This window comes from Haemaphysalis longicornis, unplaced genomic scaffold (genome assembly GCF_048455015.1).
Source record: "Haemaphysalis longicornis isolate Haplotype H1 unplaced genomic scaffold, Haemaphysalis longicornis Haplotype H1 scaffold_12, whole genome shotgun sequence".
Classification (NCBI taxonomy): Eukaryota; Metazoa; Arthropoda; class Arachnida; order Ixodida; family Ixodidae; genus Haemaphysalis; species Haemaphysalis longicornis.
Genome location: NW_027526225.1, coordinates 98,526,182 through 98,545,629, shown reverse-complemented (window position 1 = coordinate 98,545,629; position 19,448 = coordinate 98,526,182). Strand labels below are relative to the sequence as shown.

General features: G+C 48.7%; 1 protein-coding gene and 1 long non-coding RNA gene across 2 annotated transcripts in view; both read left to right on the top strand.

The window, feature by feature from the left end:
* Window positions 1-19,448, top strand: part of LOC144163053 (uncharacterized) — a 487,499-nt gene that overhangs the window by 55,695 nt on the left and 412,356 nt on the right. The window contains exon 2 of the long non-coding RNA XR_013320822.1: window positions 16,705-16,804. This is a non-coding gene — a long non-coding RNA (uncharacterized LOC144163053). The remainder of the gene's footprint in view (window positions 1-16,704; window positions 16,805-19,448) is intronic.
* The window catches only part of LOC144163052 (uncharacterized), an 84,661-nt gene that overhangs the window by 8,108 nt on the left and 57,105 nt on the right, over window positions 1-19,448 (top strand). The window contains exon 2 of the mRNA XM_077693845.1: window positions 11,143-11,219. The gene's annotated coding sequence lies outside the window, so the exon portion shown is untranslated. The remainder of the gene's footprint in view (window positions 1-11,142; window positions 11,220-19,448) is intronic.

Here is a 19,448-nt window from a genome sequence, read left to right as displayed (position 1 = left end):
ACCCGAGCCAAGACCGTCCTGTATAGACAATTGCAGACCGACTCGGTACTCCCCGCACGGGGCACCTTGAGTAATCTTGGTGACGGTACTGGCGATACCGCGGACCCCGAGCCCCCAAACATAAGCTGGATCCAACCGTGGCGATGTGTTTATAGGTGGAGGGTTAGAAACCATGAACGGTGGCCGTCGGAGCCCAGGTCAAGCTCCGGCGGATGGGCTCCCTGTCTGTTCACCAGGCAGGGAGCTCCGGGACCTCTTTGACTACCAGGGTAAGGTCAAAGAAGAAAGTACCCCCGTCTCCCTGCTTTTTCCTATGCCATATGGATAAATCAAAACCCCCCCCAGACGTGATCGGCCCCCTAAAAGGGGCCGCACCGAAGTATCCTTTCCTTCTTTGCCTTCTATCTCGCTCCCAAAGCCAGATAACTACCCTCGTTTTTTGATCATTGAATCTGTAGACAAATCGAAGCCGGTTTCCTCTCAATCTGTATTTCTTGTTTCTAAATACCTTGAAGGTATCATCGGCAAAACATATGATGCCAAAAAGCTCAGAACTGGTGAAGTGCTAGTTGAAGTTAAAACTCAGCAGCAATCCACAATCCTCCTGAAACAAACCCGCATGGCAGATCTGGAGATCAGGGTCACACCCCACCGCAGCCTCAACAGCTGTCAAGGTGTGATCTCTATCTCATGTCCGAGACCGAGGCCGACCTTTTGGAAGGCTTAAGGGATCAGGGCGTCACGGCTGTAAAGCGCATATCAATACGCCGCGATGACAAACAGGTAGCAACTAGACACATTATCTTGACCTTCGATCGATGCACCCTTCCAGAATTCATAAATGCCGGTTACATACATTGTTCTGTCCGCCCATAAATCCCGAACCCACGGCGCTGCTTCAAGTGCCAACGGTTCGGGCATGGCACAAACTCCTGCCGCGGCCGCCTTACCTGTGCAAAATTCGGCCAACATGACCACCCATCCGAAAACTGTAACACCCAGAGTTTCACTTGTGACAACTGTCAGGGGCCCCACGCAGCGTGGTCCCGCACTTGCGAGAAATTCCAACAAGAAAAGAAAATAATCAATGTCAAAGTAACAGAGAACATCACCTTCCCAGAGGCGCGAAAGAGGTTCGCCTCTTTCCCCCTGGGGAAGTACGCCGACGCAGCTCGCCGGGGGGCGGAGCGGCGTCTGGTTTCGGCGGGGACCCAGTACCGCGAGTCTGACTTGGTCCCGCCCCCGCCCCCCCTGGGTTGCCTCTGGCAGCCCGACCCGCCTCCGCACCGCTCGATGAGCCAGCAGCGGTTGTGGTGGCAACCTCTTCTGTCGGGACCGGTGCCGCTCCCGTCCCTGCCTCCCCGTCCTCCAGTGCGTTGGAGGGTGCCATGGACACCACGGGCCCCGCACCGGCTCCCACCGCCACCGCACCGCCCGTGCCACTTCTGGTGCCCCCGACACTTGCGGCGGTGGCGGTTCAAATGAAGGGCCCCCGAAGGGGGTCCAAGTCCGGGGGGCCCGGTTCGACGGGCACACCCAGGACATCGGACGATGAGATGGACGTCGGGTCGTTCTTGCCTGCGGTGCACCGCAAGGAACGCGTCCCGACGCCAAAGCCTCCCGACAAGCCAAGAAAGGCGAGAGTCACAGCCCCGAAAGACGACACATAAACAAACACGCACACTCCAGTAGCTCTAACACTAAATAATGGGAAGAGAAAACATAATTCAATGGAACTGTAGAGGCCTTCTTAAAAATCTTGACGATGTATACGAAATACTGCATGCTAATCAGCCAAGTGTAATGTGTGTTCAGGAAACACAGTTGAATTCCAAGCACACAAATTTCTTGAATAGTTACATGGTCTTCAGAAAGGACAGGGATGGCTGCACACACTCTTCTGGCGGTGTGGCCATAATTGCCTGGAAATCCTTAGCCTGCCACCCTGTCACTCTGAACACTATCCTTGAGGCTGTAGCAATACGCTTGATAATATTTAATAGGTTGTTAACGGTATGCTCCATATACATTCCTCCTGATGTTTCACTTTTAAGCTCTGACTTCGAGGCGCTGGTTGACCAGCTGCCCGAACCATACATCCTGACAGGCGACCTTAATGCTCACAACACTCTTTGGGGCTCTTCTCGCACGGATGCCCGAGGTCGCCTTATAGAGAAATTCCTTACATCTTCAGGAGCATGCCTTTTCAACAATAAACAGCCTACATACCATAACATAGGACACAACACATACTCATGTCTTGACTTGGCGATTGGCTCCGCAGTTCTCTTTCCTCTCCTCGAGTGGGGTGTGGGCACTAACCCATACGGTAGTGATCACTTCCCCACCTCACTCACATACATAGGTAAAGGCCCATGTAGTCCATCTTCCCATAGTAGGTTCAATGAAGCACGAGCTAACTGGAATACATTTACAGAGACATCCAAACACACCACACATCCATAGGACACCTACACGTCGAAGAAGCTACCCAACTCCTCACGGCGCACATCCTTGACGCCGCCGAAAAGTCCATTCCCCACGCCTCTGGTGCCCCGCGCAACCAGCGGAGGCCGTGGTGGAATGAGGACTGTAGGCGGGCGCGAGAGGCCCAGAACAAGGCGTGGGGTATCCTTCGTCGGTACCCCACGTCGGGAAACCTCCTCTTGTTCAAACGGGCCAAGGCGTTAGGAAAACGTGTGCGCCGTGAGGCAAAACGAGAGAGTTGGCGTACATTCATAACATCAATAAACTCCTACACAGACACACGGAAAGTATGGACACGTATACGCAAGCTAGAAGGACAACAGACACACAGCCTGCCCCTGGTTAGCACAACAGGGGACACTCTGGAAGACCAGGCTGACACACTCGCACAACACTTCCAGCACGTGTCCAGTTCAGCACACTACACGAACACTTTCCTGAAACATAAAGCCTGTTGTGAAAAGAAGTCCCTACGCGACAACAACAAATCAGACTTCTTGCAACTCCCTGTTTTCACTACATGAGCTGAGGGCTGCTCTGAGCACATGTAAACCCTCAGCTCCAGGCCCAGACAACATCACATACACAATGTTACAACACTTACACGCAGACACACTCGAAGCACTTCTTCATCTATATAATAAAATATGGCTTTCGGGGCACATTCCAAAGTCTTGGAGGGAGGCCGTAGTAGTGGCTTTTTTGAAGGAGGGAAAGGACCCGTCGTCCCCCTCAAGTTACCGCCCTATAGCCCTGACGAGCTGCCTGTGCAAGCTTTTCGAGAAGATGATCAATCGCAGGCTCGTGTACTTCCTTGAGTACAACGGTCTTCTCGAGAGCTGCCAGGCAGGCTTCAGGGCGGGGCGCTCCACCAATGATCAGCTTGTTGCGTTGGAATCCGACATAAAAGATGCCTTCATTCACAAACAGTTCTGTATAACAGTCTTCTTTGATATGGAAAAGGCCTACGACACGGCATGGCGATACGGCATCTTGAGTGACTTGAAGTCATTCGGTGTTTCGGGCAACATGCTCAGCACACTTTCTAGCTACATGTCTGAACGAACTTTCCGTGTAAGAATTGGTAGTGCACTTTCTAATGTACATGTTCAGGAAAATGGCGTGCCTCAGGGAGGTGTTTTGAGCTGCACACTCTTCATAGTTAAGATGAACTCACTCCGTAAGGTATTGCCACCAACCATTTCTTGTTCAGTTTATGTAGATGATGTCCAAATATCTTTTAAATCATGTAATATATCAATCTGTGAACGTCAAGTCCAGCTCGGCGTGAACAAACTTGCTGGCTGGGCGGACACAAACGGCTTTAAGCTGAACCCCGTAAAAAGTACTTGTGTTGTGTTCACCCGTGTTCGTGGAATCCATGTGGACCCTGCCATTACTCTAAACGGCGTGTCGATTCCTGTAGAAAAGGAGCACAAGTTTTTAGGCCTAATATTCGACAACAAACTAACATTTCTTCCTCATCTGAAAATGCTTAAAAATGCCTAAAAACTATGAATATCCTTAAAGTCGTCTCTCACCAAGCGTACGGTGCAGACAAGCAGCTACTCCTGCGTCTTTATAATGCACTGGTAGGATCTCGCTTGGACTACGGCAGCGTCGTATATGGGTCTGCAACGAAAACGGCACTTAAAATGCTTGACCCAGTTCTGCATTTGGGGCTTCGCCTTGCTTGTGGCGCCTTTCGCACCAGCCCTGTCGAAAGCCTCTATGCAGAGTGCGACAAATGGTCCCTGTATCACCAGAGGATATACACTGACCTTTTGTATGCCTCTAAAATCATGTCTCTGACAAATCATCCTTTTAACTCGACCATTCATGATGCATCCTCACAGCAGCTCTTTTTAAACCGTCCATCTATTCCCATGCCGTTCCCTCTCCGAGTGAGAGCAGAAGCTTCTGAGCTAGCAGTGTCATTCTCATATATCCACAAGACACCGATCATTGATTTTATTGCACCATGGCAAGCCAGGGATGTTTCTTGTGACCTGTCCTTTGTGCAGTTCGACAAAAACAGGGCACCAAGGGCAGCTATTATGCAGCATTTCCTCTTCCTACAGGATAAGTACCAGTGTGCAGAGTTTTACTCCGACGCATCAAAGACAGCTGATGCTGTGTCTTGTGCTGCCCATGGACTGAACTTTAACATGGCAAAAAGAATGAACTCACACAACAGCATTTTTGCAGCTGAAGCACACGGCATTTTACTTATTTTAGACCACATTGTCCAACATCAAATTCCAAAGTCCATAGTTTTTACAGATTCTCTTAGTGTTGTACGTGCACTTTTGTCCAGAAAACGCTAAAAAAATTATGTAATCAATCTTGTTTTTAAGGCCCTTATGGCGGCATACGCATCAAGTCTTGAAATAACAATATGTTGGGTTCCTGGCCATTGTGGAATAGCCGGGAATGAAACCGCAGATGAAATGGCCACTGCTGCTACACTCTTGAATTCAGTGGGCATAGCAACACTGCCGTACATAGATATGAAGCCACACATCTGACACCAACTTCACAACACATGGCAAACACACTGGAGTGAACAGACAGATAACAAGTTACACGTAATAAAACCACACTTGGGACCATACGCTACTGACTCACACAACAGACACATTGAAGTTACCTTAGCTAGGTTGCGGATAGGCCACACACATGTAACACACTCACACCTGCTCACTAGCTCTCCAAGACCTGTGTGTAGCAGGTGTGGGGAGGGCCTATCCGTAGTCCACATCCTAATAACATGCAAGGCACTCGACACAACAAGACACAGACACTTCAAGGAACTATACAGACAACACTTTCCGCTACACCCTTCCTTGTTTTTGGGTGACAATGCCATGGTCTCTGTGCAACGCGTTTTTAAATATTTGTGAGACGTTAAGTTTTTAAACCTCATTTCCTATCATGCGTAATCAAAACTGGCCCTATACACCAGCCATCACCATTGCCGTTGATTGATTTTACTGCTGTTATTTTGGCTTTAGTAGCCACTATTTTCTTTTACATACTTTTGTTTGGCGCTCTTTGCCCCAGGTGGCCTTGCGCCAAAAAAAAAAACTCCAACCATCACCAACCAACCGACTCGGTACTGACTCCGGTGTTGGCGCGATACGTGTGCCCCGAGGTATACGTGGACGCAAAGTGTAGCGAGTGCGCGTGTGCGAACGCGAAGGTGGCCCACTTGCTGTGGGGTTGTGCGGAACTCGATGAACTCTCACGAGTACGAAACACAGCGAAGGACAATCCAGCGGCTCGAGGCCGGCAGAAGCGCAGGGAGGCGCAGGCGAGGGGAACGGGGGGTGACCCCCGGAGACCTTTGTGGCGCCGCCCGCGCGGAAGCCCGGGCCGAGGCATCGTCGCGAGGACGACAGTATAGTCGGGGTGGGGGTGCCCTGCGTCGCACTTGAACCCACCTCCGCAGGATATTTATTTCTCAATAAAGTCATTTTCTCTCTCTCTCTCTTACAATAATTTGGGTGTTCTTAAGTGTATTTAGGTTGGCAAATGTGGTTGCCAACCCTTCGTGTCTTGCTCGCTGTCCGCTTCTCTCTCTCGCATGTATTTGAAAGGGTGTCTCAAAAATGTGGGCGTTAAAATTTGAAGAGGGAGTTCACTGCTCTTTAAAAACAGCTTCCTTTCATTGTTAAGTCAACTTTGCTGCTTTTTTCCCCACTAATTTCAAATAGGGTATTATTTTGGTGGCACCAGTTGGTGGCACTTTGGTGGCACCACTTGCAAGGCACCATTTTAAATGCCCATTTCAAACACCCAAGTTTAATGAGCTGTAAAATCAGTTCCAAGCAGTGCATCAAAAAACCGATTCTCTTATTGCACTCACCAGGGTCCATAGCATTGGAAAATATAAAGATTGCAGTTTTGTGGCTAACACGGTTTTGTCTATTGTTCCTCCAAAAATTGCTAATTATATCTAATTATCCTGGCAACTAAATGACTGACTAAAAAAATAATGCCGTATTTGCAATCAGTGGGAAAAAAAAATTCCCCCGCACCTCCCCGAGGGGGATTGTGAGGATGCAGAAATGCGAACGTCGAACGCAACGTCCTCGGGTACCATGCGAGGAAGGCACCGCACAACCTTCGATACGTCGATGGGCACGTTCACCGCCTGTCCCTTGATTCCAAACTGCCCGTTGCCTCGAGTCAGCCGCCTGATGCTCATGAAGGGGAGTCGAGGCGCGATGAGCCGCTCTTCGACCGGGTTCAGATCGGGAAGATGCGCCGGCCGAGGAGGATAACGGTAGCCAAAACTCACGCAGCCCTCCTCTTCGCAGCTTTGTCTTCTTCTCCTTCTTCTTCTTCAGCGGTTCCCCTACGGGAAGATGACGATGGTGGTTGAACGCGAAGCTATCTCGTGATGGATTTTTTGGTTGGCCAATCCCTAGGGGCATCATGCCACAATCATCATCAGACGTGCTTTCGGACGCCGGCCAAGGGACGCACGACAACCCCCGACTATAATGCATTTCTGCATAAAAACTCCCCCCACCTCCCCGAAGGGGATCGTGCGGAAATGCGAATGCATTGGGTGCACCGATGAGTTCGCTGCGGCAAGCAGTAACGGAGAGAGGCGTGCGCTCCACTGCATTTATATACATTTTCCGGCCGCAGCGAGCGGAGAGAGGGTACGCGGAGAGGAGAGAGAGACCCGCGCAACACGCCCGCCCCGCGCGCGAGCTCTCTCTCCCGCCGAGCTCCGCGATGCGAGCGCCCTCACACGCCCGAGCGCGCTCCTCCTCTCCACTCACTCTCCACTACTCCGCCCGAGCACCGCGATGCGAGCGCCCTCACACGCCCGAGCGCGCTCCTCCTCTCCCCTTGCCCTCCGCTACTCCCGCCCGAGCTACCACCTGCTCCGGTTGCTAAGCGCGCCACAGCTGTTGCTAGGGGCGAGGAGGAGCGCGGAGAGATAACACCTGCGGGCGCACGCCGACGGAGCACGACAATTCCCGACTGTAGCGGCGCGGGTCCGCCGCGCCGAGACGACGACGACGAAGGCAGAACTACGAGGCGCGCGCTCACGTGCGCTCGCGCTGGAGGAATGCAGGCGCACGCCGACGGAGCACGACAACCCCCGACTAAGAAATGCATTCGCATTTAAAAAAGCTGCAAGACTGACAATTGTTTCACAGAGGTTACTTAAAAATTAGAAGAAATTGTTTTAAGAGCCAAGTCCCCCCCTTAAAGGGACACTGAAGTGATATGTAAACATTGCGGGATTACTAGCGCAAATTGTAGTCCGGAGTCCCCAGGCCATGTTTCGACCACTCTAGGCGCGTTTACGCGATTTTATTTAGTAGAAAAACTAATTCGAAAACGCTGTCCTCCTCTCTTTACGCTCGCCCATTTTCTGTGGCGTTTTCGTGTGACGTCAGGAGGGGATGAGCTGGCAATTGGCTGCGCCACGGCTGCGCTACTGCACGGCTCCCCGGCCGACAGAGTCAGTCGGTCAGTCGGCCCAGCGTTTCGTCCGCCGGCCGCCGGCGGGTCGTCGCAATCAAGGAGGTTAAAAAAAATTGCTTGGTCGCAATTCGTTCGCTTAGTTGAAACGAGGCCAGGACACGTTTGTGAATGGAAGAATGTGCCTTTCTTTACTTGGTTTGTTTGTACACTGTATCTAGCTCCAAGTCAAGGTCGCTTCACACAAGCGCTGCACATGCTACGCTTCGCTGACTGGTACGCCAGTAGGAAAATATAAGGCCTCTTGAAGGCGGGAGAAGAGTCAGCGAAGTCAATATAGGTACTAAGCAAATAAAATCAACTGATATTTTTACCGTACAGCGTAAAACTAGGGCGCGGGAAGCACTTTTTTGCGCTGGGCGAACAAGCACAGCGGTCAGCAACACGACTACATCTGCGAACGCTTTTCCGTCTACGAAATGCAATTGCTAGACGTGAGCTACTGTGGAAACTCGGGCGACGCTTACTGCACGATCGCAGTACAACAAATAGTCACCTAAGCGGCTTGAAATGCCAAAACTAAATAAAAGTGTAAACCGGTTGTACAATATATACCCTATATTAGCAAAGCATTCGCGTCCCGCTCCGTAGCCTAGCAGTCTGGGGCGCTAGGAATTCACCACAAATGTTTGCGAGTCACGAGTTCGAATCCCCGTGTGTACGCGCTTTTTTTTTTGTAAGTTAACTTTTTTGTTTTCCGCCGATGTTTTCTATATTGAGTTCACCTTTTCTGGGGCCGCAACGTTCATGGCTACACGAACTAGTTCACAAAACGCGCGCAGGCTGGCACTGGCGCGCTAGCGAGTTCTCGTTGGCGTGCTGTTGCCATAAGCACCGACTGCTTGCAGGCAGTGGGCACAGGCCAGAATGAACAGACCCTTGGCCTGGTGCGAACACGCTTTTTACGATACAGGCATGAGGGAGGCAAGCTCCAAATGTGGGGGAAAAGCGCATGACATTTGGGCGTCTGCGGGTACGCGGAGGGCGTTCATGCACTGCTTAGGTCTCGGCTAGTGAATGCTACGACTACAAGCCGTCCTGGGAGGCTTATCTTGTGCATTTTACAGCCGACAACATGGCAGAAGCGCGGTACGATGATTACTGAGATATTGAGAATGCCCATCCAACAAAGCCACTGGTTATGTTTTACAGAACCGAAACCGAAACCGAAACTTGTGTGATTGCTAACCTTGGGCATCGTCCAATCACGGCGCCCCTCCTCTCAACGTCACAGCCTTAGTTGGTGCGGCCGCCGCAAACCGCGCATGGTAGTTTTTCTTCTTTCGCGCTTTGTAAAATAATTACCGATTTGTCAACCGGATAAACGATGAAAAGTGTGCTAATTTGAGCCAGTCTATGCAGTGCAAGCAAAAACGGGAGCTTGACAAATTCACTTCAGTGTCCCTTTAAGACGTGCCGCCCGAGAGCCCATTCCCGTCGTTAGGTCTGCTTTTAGTTGGTTGGTTTTTATTTTTGTTATATTTGTGTTTTGCACAATACCTTTGGGTTTCTGTATGAGAGTGAGAGAGGTGGGTCACGTGACTATATTGAACCCACCTAGCCTTTTTTGTCAGGTGGCCAATCAGTGTCTTAGTGCGGGCTAACCAATGAGCCATGCTCACTCTCAAGTTGTGACGTCCCTTTTGTGGGCGGGGGTTTTGGTGGTGAAACCGGGCAGTTTGAGAGTTTCGGGAGGGCTGGAACAGGAGGAGAGGAGAGCGCTGCGAGCCCCGCTCGACGCGGGCCTTGCCCGACCTCTTGTAGGCGATCATGAGGCTTGAAAGTTGTAAATACGTAGTGTAAATAAAATGTACATATTGTACATTTTGAGTTTGCTTGGAGTAGGCCATCGTACGCTATGTACCGTCGGCCAACAATCCAGCAAGTCAAAGTCTCTTCGATCATCGGATCATCGAGCATAGACTTCGGCGACCGATCCACATTCGAAAGTTAACTCTCCCCTTCTGCAATAACTATTCGAAATACGTCAGACTGCGTATCTGAAAGTGCAGATGACACTAGAATTTGTCAACGTATTTTACCTCTGATATTTGAACTAACCATTCATTTGATATACGTAAAAGTCGGCTTGCTCCCAGGCTTCCTTAAAGGTCAAATGTAATACTATGTCTCATGATACTACAAACACAGCTCACGTATTCAAAAGAAGCGTACAAAAACATTTACAACTTCCCAATGAATTATCAACTAATAAGGAGGTGACATTTCTCAGTGTTATAGAGCAGTGAAGTGGCTGGACGTGATCTAATAAGTTTTACGATATCTGTAGCAAATATTATTTAAAATTTTCTTTAGAAAATATGGTCCACGTAATCCGCTCGACAAAACGCGCTTCAAGAGAACACGAGAGTTTCAACAATATCTACTTTACATATTGAAAAAGAACGGTGCAGTTCAAACGATAAAGCCACAAAGAATCGATAAAATCCAACATCTTGAAGGCTCCTCCGAAAAAAACAACATATCGCGAATTACAAAAAGTACACAACACAAATGTTAAAACGCTCAAAAAGTTGCAAAAGTACTCAGCCAACGGTATACTAAGAGAAACAAAGAAATATCTCACGGTATAAGTAAACAAAACATATGATGAAACTAAAAAAAATAATACAACAGACATCAGACGCGCTCGTCGTGAGCACCCAAGAAGCAGCCGACGATCTGAGAAAAAATATTTGATCAGCATATGAGTAGATTATTAGCATGAACCCACGGTCACTAAAGAAAATCTATTTTCACATTGACACATTTTACTCCATGTGCTTTATTTGGCAGGCGTATAAAAATATCTTGGAACAGCTGTGTGGGGAAAAGCTGTTTTTTATAGCGTATGCTGTGGTGAGTACTTTTACAGACCAAGACAATCACATTGTCTGTCACTCAGTATCTTTTCATCCATGCCGCATGTGCTACTCGGAATGCATCGAGACAATCCCAAGGCCCATCACTCTGAATGTATTGTAAAGCGAGTATCTAACTAGACGTAATTTTCACACAGAAGGAAATACTTTCCTAGTAGGTGATCTTTTCACACGAGGTTATTAAGATTTCTTGCTGAAACGGCGAAGTGCTACTTCAGAAGAGATATGCACGGGCAATTTACTAAATGCATGTCTTTGCCTACAGACGTGGTGCAGTTCAATTCGCCCAGAGAGTCGGAGGTCTCGTATGCAGTATGACAACCACAGCCCCGAAATTTACAGGTAAGATACACACTATGGTACTGTATAAGAGAATAAAAAATTCTGCGAAATATCAAAGTTGTTTTTGCGAGGAAAGTTTGACATCAACCTCAATGCAGCCGTGCGGCTACATTAAGGTGGATGTCGAACTTTCCTTCGCAGAATCTTACTCCACCTTGGGGATTTCCCCTAATTCTGGTCGATCGAAGTTGTTTTTGTATCCAAAGTTCTCTCGAAAATCATACGAGCAAGTGCGCATTACTTAACACGCCGAAACAAATTTTCATGTGCAAGTCTTTTGTTCAGAACAATTTTTTTGAGATGTGGAAAACTTATGCAAACGTTTTGCTGACACAATTAAAAATGTGCCACCTTGTAGGCATAAGCAGAACTGACTAAGCTTCACTCTCAATTTTTGTTTCCTGTACAGCCATGATGTCTATTTCTTTTTCATGTAGTAACCTACTAAGTTGGTATTGCTTGCGCCTTTCGGCAAGGCCTCGTACGTTCAAAGCTGCAATACTCAATGGTTTTTTGAGGACTATCATTTAAAATTGTAAGTGAAGAACAAAACGAGAGAAGAAAAACACAAAAGTTTCCTTTCGACATCTCACTCAGGTAGTTTTCCTGCTGCTGGGGTCACCTGCGTCTTCGCATGCCAATCCAAGCGGTTCCTCCTGCCACCCCCCCCCCCCCCCCCCACTGCCTCTGTTCGCCACTGTCCGACCACTCACACCACATACATCCCTGCTGGCGTCGTGCACGCCCAATCCCCGTCCACCTTTCGTCGTGCTGAACTAAGTGGGCGACGCCTTGCCTTTGTGTCGTTCCGGTGTCACACTCGGCCTCGTTTTGGTCGAAGGCCGCCGGACTTGTGTGGTCGCCTTCAGTGGTGGGTCCTCGGAACTCGCAGAACCTGCGCTCTGCGTGTTGTCCCTGGTGAGCTCCCAAGACCGCTTGCTCGTAGCCGCACCCGAACCTGTCGCCCCCTCATCTTCCATGTCCTCGCTCTCCACTGTCTCGTCCCTTGACTGCTCGTCGTCATTCATTTCCGCCTCCTTCAACGTATTTTCTGTTTCGTCCATCTTCTCCTTGGGAGGCACTATCTCAACATGACTGCCGTCTTCCGCCGGGGAAGTAGATGGCTCGGGGGGCGTTACCTCCTTCGCCTGATCGTTGTCCCCACCCCTTGCGGCATCCTCAGCCTCGGCTTCGTCCATGACGAACGACGCCGTCACCGTGTCCTGCGGTGAGCCGGCTACATTAGCGTAGGAAGGCACATACTGACTCTCGTCGTGGCCGAAGCGACGACCAAGAGCGCAGCGTGGCACTCTACACTCTCGCCTGATGTGTCCGCTCCGATGGCAGCGCAGGCAGAGGGGCGCTCGCCCGGGCACGACAACCAGGGCTTGCTCTCCGGCGACCCGTATTTGGTGCGGAGTGTCGTCGACGGTGACTCCCACTCTCAACCTGAGGGTGACCAGGCGTGTTGTCGACGACTCAGCGTTGCATCCTTGCACACGCCATCGGCCCCTAGCCACGTCGGTTACCTTCCCGTAAGGCCCTAGGGCGGCCAGAACTTCGTCGTCGGGGACGTGGTGGAGTACCCAGTGGACCTTTAAGTGCACCTCCTGGTTCCTCGGGTCGATGACGAGGCACCGACGGTCCTTCACTAGTAGTTCCCCGGCGGCCACCAACTTTTTCGCGCCTTCCGCATCCTTGAACGTAACCACCCACACATGGTTCATCTGATATGCCCGCGTATCGCGGGAATCTTCAACCTTGTACGGTCTTCCTTTAACGTCTGCGTGCAAAAAAATTGTGTTGAGGGCAGATGGTCCAGATGGTAGATGAGGCAGCTTAACTTGATAATCCCGGGTATCGTTTGAAGATACAGCAGACCTGTTACCGCGGGCCGCAGGGCCCGCCAAAACCGCTCCTTGGGCGGAGCCTGACATTCTGCGGCCGCTGCGCTCGGAAGCCGGAAGTAGAATCGACCTGAACCACCGCGGCGGGTGACGTGTCAAAACTAAACTTGGGGCATGAGGTGCACCGCATATGGAAACGAGCGATCATTGTATACGAGCAATTATTTTTTTGCGTTTGAAAATTTCTTACGAATATAGAAGTTTATGAGGGGGTGTCTTGTTCCTTACAGGGCTATTATGCATCCAAGCATGTCCTTATTCAATGAACAGCTGAACACCTTTTCCACACCATTTGAACACCCTAAGAAAAAACAAGGGTATTGAAGTTGATCAACACCCTTTCATTCACACAAAAGGGTGTAGAGCGTGGAAAAGGGTGTTGAGATTCAAGAAAAATGGTGTAAAGGCCTCCCAACACCCTTTTTCTATTTATGCTACACTCTTTTTGGCTAAAATGGTGTAAAAAAGCTGCGTGTGTACATGGCATTCTTGCTATATTTGCCATCGAGCTGCATAAACAGTGGCTGTAACTTATTAAACAAACTTTTTCAGGTTGAAGAGATCGTTAGAGCGGTGAAAAATGCCTTCAATGAGACTCTGCAAAAGAACACATGGATGGACAATCCTACAAGAGCTGAGGCAACATTGAAGTTTAAGAACGAAAATTTCCTCTATCAGGCGTGCATGCCGTGTGATCCTTTCAGCACAATTTACCACAAAAACATTTACATTCCATTTTTTCCCAACACTGATGCAATACAATTTCGCCACTGCGTGCATTCAATCGGCTGTCTAAGCAGCTTATTTTTAGTGATTCTGATCCAGGTACACCCGCCCAATTTTTTACCAATATCACGGGAGCGCCGACCGTTCGGTCGATCAGCGCCGCGTGATGGAGTGATACGGCAAACTCGGCGAGAGAAGCCGCATGCGCACTAAGCAAAGGCAGCTGCTGCCGTCGTCTGCTAGGCTGTTCCAAGAGCAGAGGGCCACCCCCGTATTTTGTTATTCGCTTATCAAACTACCTGCCGTACTCGAAATTTTTCTTGAAGGCCAGGCACGTGGCGCCAATTGAAAACAGAGGAATCAGCGTTGCCGAACGAACCTTGCGCTGAACGAACTTTGTGTTCTGAAACGCTGATTACTCTTTTCAGTTGGCACCACGTTCCTGGTCTTGAAGAAAAATTGAAGAGTATGGTCTTGAAGAGTATGGCAGGAAGTTTGATAAGCGAATAACAAAATACGGGGGCTGCCCTCTGCTCTTGGAGCAGCCTAGCAGACGTACGGCAGCAGCGGTCTTTGCTTATACGCATGCGGCTACTCTCGCCGAGTTTGCCGTATCACAACGTTACGCGGCGCTAATCGACCGAACGGTCGACGCTCCCGTGATATTGGTAAAAAATTGGGCGGGTATACGTTAAGTTTGTTAAGTAGTACGTTTTACAGCGACGCTGTTTATGGGTAGTTTCTGAAAATTTTTGCGTCTGCGAACAGAGTCGCGTCCGCAGAGAATGTCTAATCTTGTGGCAAAACCAACTTTCTGGTGAATGTTCTGTAGCTGCCAACGTAGTGTACATAGGTATCGTGAAAAAAAAAAACTAAACTTATCTGCTTGGACGACTCTATCATCAGTTTCATTTGTTTGCAATAACTAGTTAGCTCACAGTGAAGCTGCAAACGTTACAAAATTACCTCCTGCTGTCAACACAGTAGACTCTTGATAAGCCGAACTTCAAGTGAATGAAAAAATTAGTTCCATTTAACAGGAGTTCCGTTTAGTGAGATAGAGGTGTGAAAGTGCAAACTTATGTGCGTGCAAACTCTTGATACCATTTCATTTAACTCTCTAGAAGGTGAATGTAGCTGACTGTTTTTCAGAAAGCAAGAAATTACTACAAGAGGTTTAGGCACAGCAATTGATTTGGCAACAATGAGTCGCTGCGCGCTACAAAATGCATGGATTATTTTTGTTTGAGCCCTTGCAGCGGCATCTTCACGGAGGCCAGAGGCCTCAATTTTGCGAGGGCTTACGAGCCACCAAATTTAGAAGACGGCAACGCCGTAATGAAGTGCGAATAGCACGACGACGGCATGACCAAGGCGGCAGCTAGCTGAGCCCCGTAACCTCGGCGTCTTGAATTGAGACCGAACGACTGGAACACGAACTGCGATATAGCATTCATCGCGCTAACACAGCCACGGAGGAGGCGAAACAGTTCATTGCCACAAGCGCGGGCGGGCGCCCAGATAATGTACGGACCTTTTTCTAATAGCGCTCTGGGCATGCGCTGCTCTCGCCCCCAGCGACCGATCCGCCCAAATGTAAACACATGGAGGAAAAAAAAGCTTAGGAGAGGCCCCCAGCTATCCCCGCTCATTGGCAAAAGTGTGGAGAAAGTCACGTGTTTTCGGCGGCCATTGGAAGTCGCGTTAGCAACGGCGTCCTAGCAACGGCCCGCCCGCCGTCCGCCAGTCATGGAGGAAAGGCAGCGCCTGCCTTGTCGTCCGATTGCGAAGATTGCTGCTTCGCTTTGCTGCGCTGTGGTTTTGCGGAACTCGAAAAGGATGCTGCGAGTTGCGACAGCTGCGCCGATGTGAATATGTCATTTAATTTCTACTTTCAAGTGCACCTTGTACCGCGTCAAGCTTTTGCTCCGGTCGCGATCACGACGCGCCTATTGAAGTGCAGATATCGTGAACGCGCCGTCCCGTCGTACGCGCGGACACCCGTCAAGTAGATTTTCGGGAAGTGATACACGGTGTGCAGTGCGTAGGCGACTTGCAACCGAACGATTCGCAACTGAATTTTTTGGTTATCGCCGGTGCATGTAGTTTGCTAGGCCGGCGATGCGCGGCAGTGCCTTTGCAATTGTTACAAGGTAGATTCCCGGTTGATATAATTCTATCGTCCTATTACCTTGGTAGGTGTCCGTCTGTTGACTGGAAGAGTGCTGGATCTGGAATCTGTATCTTTTTTGTGGTCTCGCTCTGGATTTCGCTTTTCAACGCTTCAGACTGCGAGGTTAGTGTATGATCGTTTTCAGCTTATATCACCTTGAATTTATTGACACTGAGACAAGTTGAAACTTGGCGAAAAAAAGTTTATTGACACCACCCACCCTCTTCTTTTTTTGCTCGATAATACGTTTGCCTCCTCCTCCTTCGCAAAAATTCTATCGAAGGCACGCGAACAACGGTAAAAACATTCCACAATTTTTTAGCTTGAAATCTGCATGAAGTTCTGCTTACCTATATATATATATAGAACGGCCGTTTAATTGAATAGTCATCACTGGGATTGCCAGTGAAACTGAAACGCAAACTTGGGCACTCTCCAGTCCGGTAGCCGCACAGCGTTCGCCCACTGTTTGCGGCGTTCTCCATCGTTTGGGAACCGGCGATTGCAAACAAAGGATGAATGCACACCAATGTACAGCATTACTAGTCAGCGGAATGATGCATTCACCGGTGGAAAGTGACGCCCAATTCCTTGGGTACCGAGGAGGAGGAGGAACAACTTTAATTGCACAGCATGTCAGCGCTAAACGCGCTGGATGAGAGTGGATCCCTCTTCACAGGATTCCATATGCTGCCTTCGCCACCTGGCCCCTGGTAACCAGCCGTAGCTGATCCTCCAAGGCGGGGCTGGACAGCAAGATCTCCCATCGCTCGTTAGGGGTAAGGGTGGGGTTCTTAGTGGAGGAGTTGCTGATGAGGGGTGGGTGTTTTGGGCTGACGTCGCTCTCTCCTATCATGTGGCGAAGAGTACCGAGCTGCTTGCATAACGGGCAGGTCTTGTCGTACTGATTTGGGAACATGCTATTCAGTAAGCGAGGGTGAGGGAAAGATCCTGACTGAATCTGTCGATACAGTACTTGCTGCTCCCGCGTGAGTTCTGGGTGCGGGGCCGGGAGTTTCTGCCTATCCTCTCGATAGTGCCGCACTACCTCTCTGTAGGTCACCATAGGTTCACCTCTGACCTCCTCCTCAGCCGTTGCCCGGTACGTTAACGCGCGGGCCTGTCGATCGCGACTTGCAGCCTGGCCAGGGGAGTGAAACTTCCTATACCTTGCATGGGACGCGATATTCGCTCGCAGCGCCGGACAAACCCCTGGTGTTTGGGGGCGGTACTAAAAACATGGCGGCGCGTTGCAGACATGCATTGGGAGACGCCATCTTGTTGAGGACTGAAAAGCCGAGTTGGGGGGGGGGGGATTTAGCGCCAATTCAAAACACATTGAGATGGCCAGCGCACGATCTTGTTCCTGTTGCGCAAACCGCCACATTATCAAAAGGGCAATTGTTTTGTTTCGTTCTGATTGATAAAGTTTTGCGCGTTCACATCTTTTTGCACCTCTTATTCTAAGTACGACGTTTTGGTTTAGTATTACACACAATCTAGACAAGAATAAAGCGCAGTTTTTTTTTTAATTTTGATTGCCTAAATGTACCATTCGTACAGTAAAAACACAACTTGGATTCTTTACGTTTCTTGTCGCATACAAAACTGTAGGGCCCATGGCCGCATGCTAATAACTAGGTATCCAGCCAGTGCATATCTGTCCTGTATCTTCTCTGTCCAAGGTCCGCGTAGTCTCTGCTGGTGAAGTGGGCAGGACACAGCCGGTAGGTGCTGTAGGTCTGACGAGGTGGTAAATGAGCGAGGCCTTCCTCCTCGCACACTGGAGCCAAACGCGAGATCTGGAACATCAACAAGCACGTGTGTATATTTAGGTTAGAACGAATACTAGCTTCATTGCTACTTTCAAGCGCACATATGATAGTTTTGAGTGAAAACTGGCATCTGTATTTGAAATAAACGTTATGTGATATATTAGGAATCTTTCTTTCTTAAATTGATTTTGGCTACAAAGACGACTTGCCAAAACACCAATGGTAAAGGCAAATTTTAAATTTAAACCTACCGTCATTTTAAGAGATGCCGATACGTTTTTCTATTTGTGCGATCATAATGTTCGGTGGCAACGACCCACCTTTCCTCCTAATCCAAAATACATTTCTGCAGACAAAAGCAGCCATCCCACGCCAGGATTTCTAAACTATTATTAATGCATATATACTTTCGCACGCTATGTATCCTCTTGTATTTCTCGGGCCCTGTAGTAAACCGGTTATAAACACCTTAATTAAAAAGCTGTAATAAATTACTAGGACAGGTTAAGCCTGCATTGTCTCATTATTTATCGGCTTATAGGTGTAACTACGTTTTTATGAATATATCGTTCCTGAACTGAAAGCTGAAACTCGAAGCACGGAACTGAAGCGTAAATTATAAATTATAAGGGGTGGAATTACAGTTATTATTGTATTATAAAGACACAGTAATTCCTTAGTTTGTATATTTATTGCTACAACTTCATTCTGTTATGTGCCGTGGATTCAGGTATACAGAACACACAACTGAAACGCAATAAAATAATTAATGTAGTCACTACTTAGTTAACGTAGGGCTAACAACACGATATTAACCTATGGACCCACCCTTTGAGCCAAAACTGTATGGGAGCTGCCTTCCTCCAGCTGTGTGCATATATAGGCTGATAATAATAACGACAACAATAATACTGATAATAATTATAATAATCACAATAATATTATAATATAATAACAACAGAACGCATGCTACGGAAACAAACTAAATGCAGGTAACCAAAAGCTAATAAAAAGTGTGCAGATATGCTCACACTGTTCCATTAGTTATTTTATATGTTGCCTCTTATACATTTTCCCGCATACCGTGCATTCACTTGCGCTAAAAAGCAAAACACGCGATCGGAACGCATTAAATCAATAACGCACGTATAAACAAGCGTGTGTAGCTAATGTAGTTATTGGATTAATTGCCGGATGCTCTGCCACGTATTTCATGCGTAATTAAAGAGGAAAAGAAGACAATCAGAATGTAATAAATAAATAGTGCACGTGTATGCTCACTTAAATTATAAAGCTACTGCTGCAACCGCATCCTGCTATGTCGTGCAAGCGTAGAAAAACAAATCTAGCAGCATGCACATCGTACCTTTCGTCCGCCGGGATCCAAAAGAATTTTATGCCGTCCTGGCGTGAAGAATTTTGACACTACTCAGTACAGCACAATCTGTGATGACGGCGCGAATCCATTCATGCGTCTGTTTCGATGAAACAAACTTCACGGTGGTAAAAACGGCCCTCGGAACACCGTGGATCGTAGCATACCTATATGGGCGCGACAAGAAACGCCCCTTTTCAGTTGTGCGAGGCAGAAAGGCGCGGTTCCGGTTTTCCACTCCGGGTGGCGCTTGTATTTTTGTAGTCTAGAACC